This window comes from Falco peregrinus, chromosome 6 (assembly GCF_023634155.1).
Source record: "Falco peregrinus isolate bFalPer1 chromosome 6, bFalPer1.pri, whole genome shotgun sequence".
NCBI classification, from domain to species: Eukaryota; Metazoa; Chordata; class Aves; order Falconiformes; family Falconidae; genus Falco; species Falco peregrinus.
The window spans coordinates 82,546,114-82,555,820 of record NC_073726.1 but is presented as its reverse complement, the minus strand read 5'-3'; positions in this window follow the sequence as shown (position 1 = coordinate 82,555,820).

Here is a 9,707-nt window from a genome sequence, read left to right as displayed (position 1 = left end):
AAGTGTAACTGGTGTAAAAAGGTGTGGGTAGTGAGCATCTTGACCTCTAACTTATGTTCCTGCATTTTTTTGTGTGTAACTATCTTGGTTCTTTACTTGATCGTGGAAGACTGCCAGTGCATGCAGAGTCAGAGGGTTCATGCCCATTTCTGTAACTGAGAAGCAAGTAAAAATGAAATACGTGTCTAGTTTAGTAAAACTTTCCAACGCCTCAGTTCCATATTTATCATAGAACATAGTGCTTCCAAATAAAATGCCAATTGCTATAATAAAACAAATCCTGACAAACAACTTATCAGCAGAGAATTCTTGCTTTACATACCAAAACATATCTGCTATTTTGTATTGCTCGTTGGCTGCTTTTATACGGCTTTCTAAGGCTAAAGAATCTCTTGTTCAGAAGAAATTCTAATAGAACCTAGTTTTAATGCATATTAGATCTAGTTAATTCTTTTGCTTTCTTTCATGTTCTTTATTTTGGGTCAGCAAACATGCGAATAAAGCCTAGGAAAAAGATTTTTTTTAAAGTCTTCCTAGAAATATTAGATTTACCTTAATGCTAAAGATTAAAAAATAAATAACAATAATGTAGCTATTGCTGTTATTATCCCACCTCTGGGATTGTCAATTTATCAAATGCCTAAGCTCGTGTTCTCTCTCCCAGCTTTCTCCTTCCTTTTGCTATTACTCATTCTTTTCAAAATCTTGCTGATGGAGGGATTGTTTGGTCGTGAATCAGGAAAATACCATCACTTTCTTAGTTTCATCTTGTTATCTCTCACTTTCACTTTTTTCTTAAATAAATCTTAATATATAGAAATTTAAGAATATGGTTTGATTTTTAAACATCAGCTCCTTCCATCCTAATCTTCAGCATCTTTTGCACCATCCTCTTTTGCTCACTGATGTACAGACCATTTGATCACTCCTAGACCTAACAGGGTATATTTTGGGCTGTTACCACTGAGCCTCAGAACTAGTACTCATAACTGAAACCTAGTAAAGGAATAGGCTATAGTAACAACAAAAATATAAATATGATGTTGCTTCTGCTGAAGTTCTCATTGAAATAAATTAAAACAAAACAATGTTAAGATGTACTATGTTTGGACAAAGCACCTGGAGTTATTTCTGATAAAACTGCTTGTTTTACCTAATGGTATTGTACACGTTAAATGTTTTGGTGGTAATTCAACAGTTCTTTTCATGTAGCCGGTGGACCTGAACTTTCACTAGCTGTTTATTGTTTAGTATTTGTTGTAGTATTAGGCTACCAACCTAGAGTTAAGCTTGTTGTAGCTTGGATATTTTTTTCCCCTGTCCTTTTCTTTTGTTCATTTGTTTGTTTGTATCCCTCTTGCCCCAGCGATAAGCCAAAACCTGTGTAAATCCACTTAGATCCAACAGATCGAAGCAAAATCTGGACCGGCAATTCACTGCCTTACTGATAAGTTCTCCCAGAGCCTTTGGTCTTTGATAGTTTTGATCACAGGCTAGAAATCCTAGCTCAAGATTCAGTTTTACTTTGTCCATCTCCATCCCTGCAAACAGTATTTCAGAGCAGATAAGGCTGCACGCACAGTATTGTCAGAGAAGTTCTCAGAACTTCTGATAAGCAGGCTCCATCAGCTAAGGAACTGAGCACAGCATGGTATATTGATTCTCAGGCTTTGTGATGAGAAAACTTTTTGATCCCTTGAACACTGTACTGATGTATTACTTGATATCAGTAATTATGCTGGTAAGGGAGGCACTGGACCACAAAAAGATAGGTAATAATATATAATAAGGTGATAAGTGTAAAAGGACTATGTCTAAAATGTTTTTCTCTCTTTTGTTTACCAAAATAATATATACAGGACCAAAAATGCTTACGGTATAGAAGTAAGTAAAATACAGTAAATGGTTGGTGATGCAGTATTTTGATTTGAGGGGGAGGGTTAGTTATCCCCTGGTTATGCATTATTAGCATATTTTAGAAAATGGGAAGCTTGTATTAAAATCTGAAGGTTGGAAATAATTTTTGATAAAAGGATTTTTCCTGCTAAAACCTGAAATTAAAACCTTCTGAAAGAGAAATTGTGTCAATTACTGGGAAAAAAATAAAATAATCCTCTAATGTTTCAGTTTGTGTTCTGCTATGTCTTGTATGAGTTCCTTAACTCAATTTCACATATATTTCAGCAAACCAAAGGAAAAAGAAAACTGAGTTTCATTGAGTTTCAAGCTGGTTCATCCAGCCTGCCACACCGTTTCTTTGCTCTCTGGTTGAACTGGTCACAAGGAGATTCTTCTGCTTGGTGGCCTTGCCAGCATCCTGGGCTGAGCCACCATCCTCCCTTGTTGCAAAGGATGTTTAATTGACCTGAACCTGGCAGTCAGTGATTCAAAGCACAGACTCAGGGAAGATTTTAAGCTGATTTCTGATCTCAGGCATATGTTTTGACCCTTACCTCAATGGACATGGGACAACCTGGGTCTTTTTCTTGGGACGACTCCTAAGTGACCGTGTAGAGCTCCACAAATGGAAGGTCTGTGCATGGTGGGTACAAAAGGCACTCCCTGTGAGGCTGTCTTCTAGGGAGATGAGCTCTGTGCTCCCGGTGATGTGCGTGGAGATGTGCCACTTGGCTCCTGAGCAGATCCACCGGGCAGGGGGGCATCAGATGAGTCTGGAGGTGGAGCAGGGTTAGCAGAGCAGAGGTCTGGGCAGACCCAGCCTGGCGCAGGTGGTGCTGACTAGGGAGGGAGAAGACCTTTTGTGTTTTTTGGGACTATTCCTGGGGTGAGGTCCTTATAATGGTGGGAGGAATCCTCTTAGGCTGTGTAGCTGTTGGTCATGCAGCATGGGGTGAGTCTTTCTGTTTCTCCTCTCTGCTGGCCTTTCCCTCAAGTGCCCTGGTTCATCTGGCCTGCCACACCATTTCTTTGCTCTCTGGTTGAACTGGTCACAAGGAGGCTCTTCTGCTTGGCGGCCTTGCCAGAATCCTGGGCTGAGCCACCATCCTCCCTTGTTGCAAAGGATGTTTAATTGACCTGAACCTGGCAGTCAGTGTTACATCCATCTGTACATCTCTTGGTGCTTGTGGTTTGAGATGGGACTGGAAGGGCTCCTCAACCTGCCCCTTCTCTCAAGAGAAAGAAGTTGCCCCCATCTCCTCAGCTACTCCCCACAGTATCCACTACCACTGCTGCAGCTGATCATCTCCACCATCACCAGCAGCTAGATCACAGCCTCAGACAGCCCCACAATGGAAGGGCCAAAGCTGAATGGTACATCTCCTGGTTTCAATGTGGTCCCCATCTCATGGCCGTGACCCTTGTCACTCTCACAGTTCTCCACTCCATCCCACTTTATTTCTCCAGAAAGAGACCTGGCTTCCCTTACTGCTACTTTGCATGTTTTGTTCACCTCTCCCTTCCCCTTGTTTAGTTAAAAATTAGGAAGGCTTCCCTGCCTTTTGTATTTATTATTTTTTTTTTGGAAGTAGTAGCTATATTCCAGCCATGCTTTGTTTCCCGTTTTTGATAGGCAAATACCAACCCATCTGGCTGCCTTTTGGAAGACTCATCTAGGGGAAAGAGCAGCTGCTCAGAGGCACCCCAGAAGTTCACGAAGCAGCACTGAGCCACGCGAGGGGAGCTTTAAGCTGACCCTTCCCCAGGCTGGCACAGCCCCACGCCAGCGAGGGCAGGCAGTGTTCCTTTGGGAAGGGGCTCCATGCCTGTAGGGTGGGTGGTGGCAGGAGGGCTGGGGGGGGGGCGAGGGGGGCTGGTGCGTGTGGAGCTGTGCGGGCTGGGGAGGGACGCATCTGCAACAGCGCGGGCACAAGCAGCTTTGCTGAGCACTGTCATCTCCTGTGGAAGAGAGCAAGGATTTGTGCTTGGCCCGGAGCGTTGGCTGTCAACAGCAGCTAAGCGCAAGCTTCCCCATGAAGGACATGAGGGTAAAAGGGGGAGGATAAGGGAGAAAAGGGGTGATGTGGGAAAATGAGAGGGTTTGGCACTGCCTAGGAGTTTAATTTATGATCTAAATGTTGGAGTACAGTGTGTGCTTTTCAACTTTGTAGATGACATCAGGCTGGCAGTGAGAGCTAAAACATCAGAGGATGTGATTAGAATTTGAAATGACCTTGATGAATTGGGAAGAATGCCCTGAAGACCTCGGAGATAATTCAATACAGAGACACTCAGGCTTGGTGCTGAGGTGGAAATAATGAGCTGCACAGCTCCAGGAGGGGAGTCGAGGTAAGGAGGCCTTGCAGTGGCTCACAAGGGAGAGTATGTGACCAAGCTGGAAAGAGAGTGTGATGGAAGGGGAGAAAAAACCTGGGAAGGTGATTAAAGTGTTTAGTGACTCAGGGTAATCTGAACTGAACAGAAGCTAACTGTTGTGCTTGGCTTTCATCTTATTTTCAACATATTGTCATCCCACAAGCTTTATTATGAACGTAAATGGGTGGTAGATAAACTCAACATAAACTAAATCCTTTTGTAGGTGATGTTGCACCGTGGCTCAGTTGTATCACAGAATTCAGTTTCGCCAGGGTTAATTCTCGGTCATAAATATCTGACCGGATTTACAAAACAAAAAAACATTCCTTTCACAGCAAAGGAGAAACTTTAAGCCTCTGATGCCTTTTTCCCTGGTAATGTAATTAAAAATATGAATCAAAACCTCAACAAACACAAACCCAATGCAAGACTACAACATATTTTTCAGGACAGCATACTGGGAATGTGTGGCTCAGACTGCCCAGAAGCAGCCATTTGACTGACTTGTTGGGCTAGATACAAATAGATGTAATTTTCTTTAAAGCTGCTGCCTAGCTAGTTACTTACGCATGTGAATGTCTGCTAAATCCCAAAACTGGCTTGTGAGGTTTGTCTAAGGGCTCCCCGTCAGAGGACGTGGCCGTATCTATGAGAAGTCACTTGTGCAATGCAGTGAGTAACTTTGAGTGCTTTTGTACTGGGGGACTGTGGTATTTGGGAAACGCAACCCTGGCTACTTCCCAGACAGCAGATCGGTGATGTGGAGTAGAGTCACAAATAAAAAGGGTTGCATGTCCTGCACAGCTCCCTGGAGGTTCGTTTCTGCTGCTGAGGCAGGCAGCTGGCTTTCTAACACCCTACGCAATCAAAGAGGGCAAGGGCTGGAGGGGTGGGCTCCAGGAGCAGAGCAAGGGGTTTGGAGGATGTCTCTTCTTCCTGTCCCTCTCTGTGGCACTGCAGGATATAAAGGTATCTGGGCCCAGAGGAGAAACCTGTGTTTTCTAGCTCCCCTTCCTTCACTGTCAGCTTGGATGGATGAACACATCCATGTTCCCTAGCAGGTCTGGGAGGAGTTGTTCAAATGTGTTTGGGACATAATGATGCACAAAATTACAAATCATCCCGTGCTTTGACTTGCTTATAAATGAGTTGGCTTTCATATGAAAGCAGTATATTTAGGTTAGTGCTCTGCCAAGCCAAGACCAGGGTTTACCGCCAGCAGGGCTGAGGGCTCTTTTAGCACGAGGTGGTACAGCCAGAATCGCACCGCGGGCTGGCCCTGTCTCCCGTGGGGACTGGGCTTTCTTCATTAACCTGTGTGGGAGCAGAGCTGTGCTAGACCCGGGACGGCTCATGTGGAGCATCGGCAGTGTGGCTATAGGGCAGATAAACAGCGTGTATGGAGGCTTCCCAAATCAGTCCTTACGTACCATTACAAACCCCAGAACCTGAAAGGTTTTGTTTATGACACCTTGCTCGCCAGTGTCACAGCTAATCAAAGGTCTGTTGTCCGGCTGGGGTTATAAACTGGCACGTGAAGTCTATCTGTGTCACTTGAGTTTAATACTAAATGAAGCTGTAAGTTATAGGTACTATGGTAGTGTATACCTGCTTTCTTTCATTCGAGCAAGATGAAAAATTTGTTTATTTCTCTCTTTTACTTTCTAACTTACTGTATTTGGCTTTGCTTTAGTGTAACTGTTCTCCCAGCCTGCAGAGTGTCAAATCCCTCACTTAAGCCTCACTCGCCATTTCAAGCTAGCTTACCTTGTTAGTCTGTTCACTGCTGAATTTGCACTCACTGACTTGGTCTTTTTTAGTACTTTTCTTCAAGTATCCTATCTGGCAGCCCTTTATTTATCAAAGAAGTTTCCGCAGAGGTGTTAAGTGGTAGCAAATTTTCTGGAGACCTCCATAGGCAACTGACATTTCTCTTTTTCCAGACCAATCGTCATGTCAGCCTCTGCTGGCAGGGGAGTAAAAAACTGTGCTAAAATGATCAATAATCATGAATTGTGAAGGCAGGACTAACTGAAGGAAAAATTTCCCCTTACACTCAGAGCTGCATAAACATAGTCATTGGTGAATAAGTTACTCATTCACACTTCCAAGTAGCCAAACTTTTATTTATTACTCTACAGTTACAAACTCTAGTTTTTACCATCTATAGTTGTAAATTTTTCTTCAGTTCCTCAAGTTCCAAAACATCTTCATTTTTGACAGCCTGAGGCAATGAGGAAGAAGAAGATACATTTCAATCCACCTTCCTTTCCCAGCAAGATTGTGCTATACTGTAGGTTTCTATTGCTTTCTTGTCACGATGTGATGGGCAGGGGCACTGGGGTACTCACCCATTCTTTTGGGGGGGTTTCAGAGTCTTGTACAGCAGATACTGTCAGAAACAGTGCCAAGGAGCAGCATTATAACTAGCAAAATATTTGCCTTGCATGCCTCAAATCTTGCCTGTTCTCTTGATTACATTTAATGATCTACATACCAGCACCACCTCTTCCTACAAACCTGTTTACTATTTTTGCTGGCATTTTCATCAGCCCTTCTTTCTCTAACCAGTTTATATACATTTAATCCAATTAATTATGTTGCACTTCGGCAGTAGCTTTCCCTAAGTACCTTCCCAAGCCAGTGGCTCTCCAGGGGTTGTGCTCTCTGGAGTGGTTATGAGCCCAAACAGCTCAGTTGGAGAGGAGCTTGCAGTGGAAGTGAATCAGAAATACAGAAGTCTGGTCAGCAGCTGAGGTGGGAATTTCTGTCGAAAGCCCTCTGCAAAGCGCTCTGCATACTCTGTTCAGGGAAAATTGAAGCAGGGTGGATTTAGCTGAGCAGTAACATTCAAAGTCACTTTCTTCCCTAGCCCCAAATCTAGTTATGGGCAGACTGGTCTCTGTGCAGGTAGACTTGTCACTTGTATCCATGTGCCTGCAATCCCTGTCAGCAGACCTTCATCTGTGGTGTTCTCTTTTCACTCCCTCCTCTTCCTTAGTGGTAGTTGAACACATGCCGGGACACAGACAAGGCCCGTGGGTAGAGATGCAGAATAATGGTGTTAAGGCGATTTGGTGTATTTTCCCCTGTTGTGTTTTGTTTTGGCAGCCTATGGAAATCACTGCTTAGGTGGCTTTTCAAAGGCAGCTTCAGAGTTATTGCCTTGATGATGTCTTGCCTAATCTTCATTCTGAGTAATTTTTATAGAAGATGCATTTCTTTGATGCGTACTTTTGATGTGGTTTTTACATCTGGGTCTGGTGAAGCTCAGATGAGCAGCAGCATAGTGTGTGTTCTTTCCCTGGAAGAAGCAAGTCACCTCTAAGGTTGCAGTGCTGGGAGTCAGGAGCATTTGTAGCATCAGGTCACTTCTGGCAAGAGAAGCAGACGAGTGTGTGCCCCTTTCAGAGCTTTGAATGGGGATATGGGTTAATTCAACTGACCTGCAGGCAGCTGTTCTTCCTTTGCTTTGGTATCCCATTCAATAGGTAGGGCATGAAGGCCGGAGTCCAAAAATCTACTTTATTACTGTGCCACAGCACTTTTCAGAGCCAAATTCTGACTCAGGCAGTTGTGAAGTGGGACCTGTGGCATCTATTCTTAATGAACACGAGTAACTTCTGGTTGTCCTGAGTTGAGGGAGGTGGGGACAGTTGGCTGGGATCCCTTCCCTTGAGACCTGGTGCTTATTCTGTCATCTAAGCTACGGGGCATCAGCTAAGGATTGGTTGTCCTACATTACATAATTTTCCTCATCCCTGTTTTGCTTCCCTTAGAAAATGAATAATAATAAAATTTCCCTGGTTTATGTAATTGACTATTTGGCTTGATAATACTATGTCATCAGAATGTCGGTAGAAAAGCTTTAAATACTGAAGTCCGCAGGTTGACCTTTAAGTCTTTGTTCTTTAGAATGAATTTGAACCTTCTTGCTGATGGCTTTAATTCATTGATGCATCTTAGCGGAAAATTGATTTTTTTTTCCTCCCTAAAGATCACATTTACATAAAAAAATGGGAAATGATATTTTAAGAAAATATTTGCTAACAAAATGGAAACAGTGTCTTTGATGTATGTCCTGGATTTCAGGATTTGAAATAATCTTCATTAAGGAAAGGCTCATGGTAATGCTGTGACTTTTTCCTCTCATTAAACCCTGCTATGTTGCAAGGAAGTGAGAGATGATTACTGGATATTATCTATTCTTGCTTCAGAGAAGACCAACATCATGAGCCGTGGTCTCTATCGATAATTTTCAAAACTAGTAGGGCTGAAAGCTTATCTTTCACTTGGTATCTAAAAACAAACAAAACCCAGAAACCAACAAACAGGAAGTCCTCAACATCCTTCTCTTTTCTTATCGGACTAGGACATGTAGTATAAATCTTACAAAGCCTAGAGTGAGACTGACAAAATGCTGTTCAGATGAAAGAGCATCGTTATAAAGTCAATACCAAACGGCACTGAGTGCCACCAGCTTGAAAAGAAGAATGAAATAATATTTCTGTCTAATCTGAATAGCATAGGTCGGGTTTTGTTTTTCATGCTAAATTCTGTTAGGCGAGACTGGAATTAAGGTCACTGTGGCCACAGCAGTGCAGAAGCTTATGCAAAGGTTGAGAAGTCGTCACTCTTATCTGGCATCCTTCAATGCAAACTGGGACAGCTCCCCTTTTCTTTCTGCCCTCACCCCTGCTTTGGCTTTACCCTACGTCAAATAGCTATGGACAATCAAGTGGATATTCTGGGGACTGAGAAACGTCAAACTCAATCCTTTCTTCTCCTCTCACAGTGAAGCTGTGACGAGCCAGTTTCCTTTTAATCTTGGCCCACAGACACCTCAGGGCCTTTCTGGACCCTCCTCTATTTCTTCCTCATCTCTGATACGGAAGATCTTCTTATTGTAAAGGAATTTTAATCAAAAGGGTTTGGGAGATGTGTGTGGGGTGAGGAAAGAGAACAGATTGTGAGGAGGGAGGCAATTTGGGAGCTGCATGACTTCTGGAAGAATGCAAAAAATGTGACATTGGGGTAGCAGTATCGTTGGGGTTGGGGACAACAGAACGAGAGACAAACTGGCTGGCTGGGCAAAGCAGCGCCTGTGGGTTTGGCTGTAGTGGTGGTGTGGGTCAAGTTCCCTTGTCTGCAGCAGTGGATTAGACCTGCAGAATTTGTGGCACCCACACTTTACACACATGTTTTTATGTCTTTTTAGCCTGTGTTGTTGAGAAGAGGTCACTGCCTGTATTTGCCAGCACTCTATGTGCTGCATGTTCCACGAGACCACTTCTACCACGGGGTTCAGGAGAAATCAGCCATCTGATGATGAGGAACATGCTGCTTGCATGATTGTTTACATGGCAGGAAGAAAGACTTCTCATCCAGAATTAGTCATGCATGCTAAATATCACCTCACTTTTCATGTCTTT